Below are 9346 nucleotides of genomic sequence, written 5' to 3'. Positions count from 1 at the left end.
TCGGGTTTTGGTTGATTTGTATCTTAAGGTGTTATTCTAGTACAAACTCTAGGGCTGTTTGTGACACTTATAGGAATAGCCCAACGAATTGATTGGAAAGAATAAGTTTGAGGTGGTTTCGTACCCTACCATAATCTCTTCATTTGTTCTCCGCTATTAGTGACTTCGGAGTGACTCTTTGTTGCATGTTGAGGGATAGTTATATGATCCGGTTATATTATTATTGTTGAGAGAACTTGCACTAGTGAAAGTATGAACCCTAGGCCTTGTTTCCTATCATTGCAATACCGTTTACGCTCACTTTTACCACTTGTCACTTTTATACTAGTGAAAGTATAAAGCCCAATATTGCCCAAAACAGTAGATAATATAGCATGGAGCAATCAAAAATTATAGATACGTTGGAGACGTATCAGCTATAAGCTATATGATAGATTATACCTGCTTCCAAAAGTTTTAATATTTCCGTTCTTACCACTTCTTTCATCTTCGGATTTAACCGACGTTGGTGATCAACAACGGGTTTAGCATTAGGTTCCATATTGATTTTGCGCTGATAGAGAGTGGTACTAATTCCCTTTAAATCATCAAGAGTATATCCAATAGCATCTCGGTGCTTCCCTAGAACTTTCAATAATCTTTATTCTTCATGTTCTGAAAGGTTAGCACTAATAATAACAGGATATATCTTCTTCTCATCAAGATAAGCATATTTCAAAGTGTCTCGCAATTGTTTTACTTCAAACACAGGATCACCTTTAGGTGGAGGAGGACCTCCTAGAGTTTCAATACGCAAATTTTGTTTCAACAAAGGACGTTGTTCAAAGAAAATCTCATCTATTTCACTTCTTTCGTGCATATGTCAATCATTTTCATGATCTAGCAGATATTGTTCTAGAGGATCAGTAGGGGGTACAAAAATAGAAGCAAGGCCAATTATTTCTTCATTATTTGGCAATTCTTTTTTAAGAAGTTTTCTACTAAACTTGGAAAAGTTAAACTCATGAGACTCATCACCAAAGCTAACACCGACAATTTGTTTCTCACAATCTATTTTAGCATTAACGATGTTCAAGAAAGGTCTACCGAAGATACTGGGACAAAAGTCATCTTGTGGGGAACCAAGAACAAGAAAATCTGTAGGGTATTTTATTTTCCCACACAAGACTTCAACATCTCTAACAATCCCAATTGGTGAAATAGTATCTCTATTAGCAAGTTTAATAGTAACATCTATGTCTTCTATCTCTGCGGGTGCTATGTCATTCATAATTTCTGGGTATAATGTAAAAGGAATAGAACTCACACTAGCACCTATGTCACATAAACCATGATAACAGTGATCTCCTATTTTAACTGAGACAATGGGCATGCCAACAACAGGTCTATGTTTATCTTTTTCATCGGGTTTGGAAATTCTAGCAGCTTCATGACAGAAATAAATAAGATGCCCATATCTATATTTTCTTCCAGGAGATCCTTAACCATAGAAACACTAGATTCTAATTTGATTTTTTTCATCAGGTTTAGTTGTTCTAATATAACTTTTGTTGACCATAGTTGAAACTTTAGCATGTTCCTTCATCGTAACAGGGAAAGGTGGTTTCTCAATATAAGCAGTAGGAACAACTGGATCAATATTATAAATGATAGTTTCCTCTTTACCTAGTACCGGTTCTTTAATTTCTTCTTTAATAGGTGGGTGATATTTAAACCACTTCTCCTTAGGGAGATCAACATGAGTAGCAAAAGATTCACAAAAGGAGGCTACTATCTCATTGTCAAGTCCATATTTAGTGCTAAACTTTTGAAAAGCATCGGTATTCATAAAAGATTTAACACAATCAAACTTGAGCTTAATACCTGACTCTTTACCTTCATCGAGTTCCCAATCTTCAGAGTTGCATTTAATTCTTTCCAAAAGATCCCACCGGAATTCAATAGTCTTCTTCATAAATGAACCAGCACAGGAAGTATCAAGCATGGATCGATCATTATGAGAAAGCCGAGCATACAAATTATGCATAATAATTTCTCTTAAGAGCTCATGATTGAGGCATCGATATAACATTGACTTAAGCCTCCCCAAGCTAGAGTGATACTTTCTCCTTCATGAGGCCAAAAATTATATATGTAATTCCAATCACGATGAAATAGATACATTGGATATTTTTTTGGTGAAACTCCAATTTCAATCGATTCCAATTCCAAGATCCAATATCATGGCATAGCCTATACCATGCCAATATTTTTTCCTTCAAAGATAAAGTGAAAACCTTCTTCTTAACTTCATCTCCAGGTAAACCTGCAAGCTTAAACAATCCACAAATTTCTTCCACATATATCATGTGCATATTTCAAAATGTTTGGTTCCATCTCCTGCATAAGGATTAGCTAGCAGTTGTTCTATCATACCCGAAGGAATTTCATATTCAGTATTTTCAGTAGATGCAGTAGGTTGAGGAGTAACTAATTGTGGTTCCGGTCGAGGTGAAGATACCCCGAACAAACCCCTCAAAGGATTGTTTTCCATAGTAACAAGTAACAATAAATTTTAGCAAGTAGTAATAATTTTTCCTTACCAATTTCCACTTACCAAGAGCGCTTCACTCTCTGGCACCGGCGCCAGAAAAGAGCCTTGATGACCCACAAGTATAGGGGATCAATCGTAGTCCTTTCGATAAGTAAGTGTAACATCCCAATTTTCAATTTGGATGTTATTCATTAGGTCATCATCTGCATTCATAATTTATGCATCTTTGAATTTGTTTTATTTGGAGTTTTGGTCCTTGAAACCTTAAGCAACTCAAGGACCAATTGAGAGAGTTGGAGGTTTTTATAAAAATCCATTTTTGAATTTTCAAATTTGGCAAATTGGATCAAAGAGATTTTATTCGAAATTATTTTTCCAATTATTTCGAAATAAATAAATAATGAGATAAGATAATATGACTTCTTCAAAGCAGCGGGGAAATATTGGAAATTTAAGTTTGAATAAATATGTTTTATTTGAGTGTTATTTGAATTTTTATTCGGTGTCATTTTATTAAATTAGGGAAATTTGTGCATTTTTAAAAATTGCATTTAGCCCAGAAAATTGTTCACGTTGTCCCAAATATTATGAGGGCATGGTGAAACTTATTTCTGGAATTTTTAGGAAATTTATTTTATTTTATTTGGATTTTCTTCACGGCACGATTAAAAAAAAATCTCCAGTCCGAACTGGGCCGAAGGCCCAGCCGGCCCGTCGCGCCGCCTCCTTCCCTGCCGTGCGGGAGCTGGACTCGCCGGAGTCTGAGCTGTCGCCGCGTGCCCCGACCCCCTCCCCAAGTTGGACGTCGCCCCCCTCCTTATAAGCCGCCGCCCCGCCACTCTTTCCCCCTCATCAGCAGCTGCCGCCCCCACGCAGCAGCAGCAGCCCGCCGCCGCTTGCCGCCGCGCCTCCCTCCGCCCGCTGTGCCGCTCGTCGCCCCCGTTCACCACGCCACCCAGCCCTACAGCCGTTGTCGCCCACGCCACCGCCGCCGGTTTTCCTCACCGAACCGGTATAATTCACTGAAACCCGACCCAATTTTTTTAGTTTTAGGTTTTTCTTTTTAGATTGGTTTATTTTATTAGTTTAGTTTAATTAGCGAACGTTCGTTCGTTTAGATCTGTTAGTGAATGTTTTCATTCGTTAGTCTCTATTAGCGAACGTCAGTTCGTTAGATTTTTCTTTTTCACTTTATTTCAGCTAGGGACCTGTTCATAATTATTTTCTTTGTAGTTTAATCCCTGATCTTCAAACCCTCACAACTTTTTGCTCATTTATCCAAATTCAACGAAGCCAACGCCAAATTCTTTGTTACGATCCCATCTATCCAGATAATCAACTTCACCATATTTTGAAAATTTAAAATTTGGTTTCAAACAGATTTGAATTTGAACTTCTTTTGATCGTAATTTGAGTTTCGTAGTTCCGATTTGATCGATTTTTTTTGCAAATCGAAGCTCTTTGCTTGAACTTTCTGTTTAGACCGTTTATTTGGTTTTCCCTTTGCATCTTATGCTTGAGTGCTTATGTATGCTATTGTTTGTTTATGATAGAGTTTCCAGAGTGCGAAGCTTGCTACTACGAATCTCTAGGGTTTTCCGATCGTCAGCAAGGCAAGTTACACTTTGATCATATCCCCTTATTACCCAGTTTTTATGCATTAGTTTCAACCCTCAAACATTGCATGAGTAGGATTGGTAACATGTGGTATTGCTATAGTCTATGAGGTAGGAACCTATTACCTTTGATCACCCCGGGAATATACGCTTTGTTACTTATTGCTTAGCCATGCTCGTAGACGTGGATTGGTATGAGAGAATCATGCAAGTTGTGAGAGATAATAACTAAGGGAAACTTAAGGTGGCTACTCTAATACACATCTGGGTGGATTGGTTGTGGGCACCTGGAGTACCCGTGTGATCATCCTATTGAATGCCACCCAGGCTTAAAGGGATCATAAGATTATTCATGCTAGAAACTTCCGTGTGCAGCCACAAGCCATTATGGGCTTTGGCATAGTTGAGTATGTTGTGTAACCTCTTTCAGTGGTAGGCTAGCAGATGTAGGGGAAAGTAGGTGGTACTTTTTACCCAGAGTAAAGAGTTAATGCTTCGGAAAGACTGTGTCTCGGTCATCCGTTTCTCAAATATCATGTAGTGCGAGAAATTCAATGGAGGAGATCGAGTCTTATGGGGAAAAGTGCGCAAACCTCTGCAGAGTCTACAAACTAATCGTGATTAGCCGTGTCCCCAGTTATGGACATCTTGAGTATCTGGTACTTGAATTATTGTTTGATCTCATCACTTACTTAATAAACTTGTTGGGTTATTAATATTCTTTTGGGATTGAGTTGGAGGAACCTTCTCATTAATGACATAAAATTAGTGGATAAATAAAATCTATTCCTTTTGTTATAGGGAAAAATTGGCTTTATGCAAATGATAAACTTAGAGCCTCCACCACCCATATACTGCATGTAGTGATAGCTGTTATTTGTTCATTTCTCTATAGTGTTATCTTGCCAGCATATTGCATGTGCTGACCTACACAGCTGCAACGTATCATGTTGCAGAATGTTCAGATGAAGAGTAAGGTGCGCTTGGTCGTTGTCGTGCACTCAATTTTGCCGTGGAGTTGGATGGACTCATTTATCTTTGACGCTTCCGCAGTTATCTTATTTTAGATGGCCATCATCCATATTATTGTAATAAGTTCTCCTTATGAGACACTCGATGTAATAAGTGTGTGATCGAAATATGTTATAATTCCTCGAGTACTATGTGTGTCAGCAATACCGATCCAGGGATGACACTTAAGCATAGAGACTTCGATCCATTGGGAGCGGGTTGCTACAAGATGGTGTTAGAGCACACACTGACTGTAGGATGCGACCACTAGGAAAAGCCACATGATACTCTTCTCTACTCATTTCTAATTCTTCCCTATTTCTACTCTATAGATGTCGAACCCCAAGAACAAATTCACTTAGCCGGATGACTACACCCCTTCCAGACGACACTTGAAGGAGGTCACTAGGTACCTGAACATCGGCATACCAAGCTTCACCGGGACTTCCACTACAACCTTGCTAGAAGAGGAGCGCTGGACGATTCAAGTTCGTGTTCCTGGAAGGATATTTCCACCAATTACCGAGCCCATTGAGTTTTCCTTTGATGCACCAACCTGGAGTTTAGGAAAGAGCATGGCCGCCCACATCACCATTGGATGCATAGGCGAGGTGTACAACAAGGATCTTAAGGACACCATCTACCAGATATGTGGACGCCGAGATGAGCAATGGAAGATGATTCGCACCAGGAAGGATGGATCTATTGCAGCCTACATATAGGAGATGAACCAGCACATTCGTCAATATGAGAACCAGATGTGCGCTAACATGATAGATATGAAGAAGGTGATGACCCAGAACATGGAGCTAGAAGAGGAACTCAACGCAACACGCAATGGATATGAAGAGGAAACTACTATGCTACTGGAGCAGAATGAAGACCTGAAGATGAAGCTAGGAATATTCATTGGGGATCCCGAACCTGAAGTGGACATCCGTTGTGAAGACTACATCATAGTAGACGACATGGACACAGACCCCGACAGCGATGATGAGGACAGTGATGACTTTGAAGACGAAGCTGGAGCGGATATTATGGAGTCTTCCACCGATCAAAATTTCTAGTCGACCACCATATTACCATTAGAGTTCTTCCATGTATATAGTAATCGTTCGCGAGATCTATAATAGTAGATTAGATCGATTGTATGAATCTTGTTTGATACTGAGTGGTGTGGAATGAATATGTTTGTCTCATGTGCATATGGGTAGTGAAATCTCTCATTAGGCCTATTCTATTCTGTTCTCATCCCTCTAACCTATCAGATGCCTCCGAGACATGATACCGGATTTGCCTTCCCGCCTGAGCTCACCCAGTTGATCCAACAGCAGAATGCCTTGATGCAGTTGCTCGTTCAGAACCAAGGCAGCAACAACAACAACAACAACAACGACAACAACAACAACAACAACAACAACAACAACAACAACAACAACAACAACAACAACAACAACAACCCTCCTCCACCATCCCAGTTGACAAACTAGCCCGTTTCCTAAGGTTGAATCCGCCGGTGTTCTCTAGCAGCACTGAGCCGATTGTCGCTGATGACTGGCTCCGCAAGATTGGAAGGGAGCTGACCACTGCAGGTTGCACTGATGCTGAGAAGGTGCGCTTTGCCACACATCAACTGGATGGACCCGCAGCCTCATGGTGGGAGAACTACATTGCCACTTTCCCCATGGCCAATGTTACTTGGGATCAGTTTCAGCAGGCTTTCCGCACCGCACATGTCTCAGCCGGAGCCATGAGTATGAAGAAGCATGAGTTCCACAACTTACGCCAGGAGAATCGTACTATGGCACAGTACGTGGATGAATTCAGCAAGTTAGCATGCTACGCCCCAGATGATGTGGCCACTGATGCCGCGAAGCAGGAGAAGTTTCTTGAGGTACTAAATGATGAGCTAAGTATGCAGTGGATGGTGGCAACTTTCACCAACTACCAGGAGTTGGTAGACAGGGCCCTCATGATTGAAGGCAAGCAGAAGTAGATAGAGAGCTGCAAGCGGAAGTATGGACAGGGGAAGTATAACTCTGGAGCTCAGCAGAAGCCTTGTTATTCCTCGTACTCAGGAGGACACACTCACAACCATGGAGGGCATTATCATTCTGGAGGAAGTGCACATAACCACAATGGCCCTAAGAATGGAAATGGGAATGGAGGAACCAGTAGTCAGAGTTGTTCCAACCCCGCGACACCCGCCAAGTAGGATCTGAGTCACATTACTTGTTTCAAGTGCGGGAAGACTGGACACAACGCCACCGAGTGTCCTGAAGCAAAGAATGGTAATGGCAATGGGAGTCCAGGAAAGAAGCCAAATACCTTCACCAGAGGTCAGGTGAACCACGTCAACGTGGAGGAAGTTGAAGAGTAGCCTGATGCAGTTATTGGTATGTTTCTGATTAAGTCATTTACAACCCTTGTTCTTTTTGACACTGGTGCATTGCATTCATACATATCAAGGGGATTTGTGGATAAATTGAATTGGAAACCATAGCCCTTAGGTCACCTATGTTAGTGAGCTCACCCGGAGTGGAATATATGGCTAGACAATGGTGTTGCCAGTTGCCATTGACCATAGGTAAACATGTTTTCCCCTCCAACCACATTTTTTGGAATCACAAGGATTGGATATAATACTAGGCATGGATTGGCTATCGAAGTATGGAGGAAACATCGATTGTGCTAGTAAGTCAATTCTTCTCACCACCTCAGAAGGGAAACGGATCAAGTATGTGTCTAGGCATGCGCCAAGGAGGACCCAAGTAAATTCACTCTCGGGAGTTGTTCAGGAGGAAGTGCCAGTTGTGAAGGCTTATCTGGATGTATTCCCGAAGGAATTTCCAGGCATGCCACCAGATCAAGACATAGAGTTTTTGATCGAGCTATTGCCAGGCACCGGACCAATATCTAAGAGACCGTATCAGATGCCCGCAAATGATCTGGTGGAAATTAAGAAGCAGATTACGGAGTTTTGGTTGAAGGAAGTTGGATATCTTGGACATGTTATATCTGGAGAAGGAATAGCAGTAGACCCTTCAAAGGTCCAATCTATCACCGAGTGGTTGGCACCCACCTCAGTACGAGAGATACACATTTTTCCTTGGACTCGCAGGATATTATCGGAGATTCATTGAGAATTTTTCCAAGATTGCAAAGCCCATGACGGAATTATTGAAGGACACTAAGTTCAAATGGACCGAGGAGTGTGAGGCCAGTTTTCAGGAGTTGAAGAAACGTTTAGTTACAGCCCCAGTGTTAATTCTTCCGGATATACGCACGGATTTCCAACTATATTGCGACGCTTCATGACAGGGACTTGGAGGCATTCTTATGCAAGACGGAAGAGTTGTTTCATATGCCTCACGACAGCTTCGACCTCATGAGTTGAATTATGCCACACATGATTTGGAGTTAGCAGCCATAGTGCATGCACTCAAGACCTGGAGGCATTTTCTTATCGGAAATCGTTGTGATGTTTACAGGGATCATAAGAGTTTGAAGTACATTTTCACTCAGAAGGAGTTGAATCTCAGGTAGAGGAGATGGTTGGAGCTCATAAAGGATTATGACATGAAACTACATTATCATCCAGGCAAGGCCAATGTTGTAGTAGACGCTTTGAGCCGCAAGAGTTATGTCAATACTCTCATAACCGGAGGATTACCCCAGGAGTTAGCCGACAATCTCAGAGAACTTATAATGGAGATAGTTCCGAGAGGTTTTGTTGCAGCGTTGGAAGTTCAGTCCACTTTGTTGGGAAAGATTCGTGAAGCCCAGAAGACAGATAAGGAGATTACGGAGATAAAGGAGAAGATGAGTAAAGGAAAGGCCAAAGGTTTTCGTGAGGATGAACACGAAACTTTATGGTTTGAGGATCGTATTTATGTGCCCAATGATCCAGAGATCAGGAAGTTAATTCTTCAGGAGGCTCATGATTCGCCATACTCGATTCACCCAGGCAACACAAAGATGTATTTGGATTTGAAGGAACGTTTCTAGTGGACGGGTATGAAGAAGGATATTGCCTAGTGATACGTCTCCAACGTATCTATAATTTATGAAGTATTCATGCTATTATTTCACCATTCTTGGGTGTTTTACAATCATTTTATAACAAGTTTATATCATTTTTTGGGACTAACCTACCAGTGCCAGTTGCTGTATTTTTGCTTGTTTT

The sequence above is a fragment of the Triticum aestivum genome, chromosome 5A (assembly GCF_018294505.1).
Source record: "Triticum aestivum cultivar Chinese Spring chromosome 5A, IWGSC CS RefSeq v2.1, whole genome shotgun sequence".
NCBI classification, from domain to species: domain Eukaryota; kingdom Viridiplantae; phylum Streptophyta; class Magnoliopsida; order Poales; family Poaceae; genus Triticum; species Triticum aestivum.
Note: the sequence above shows the minus strand (reverse complement) of the source record.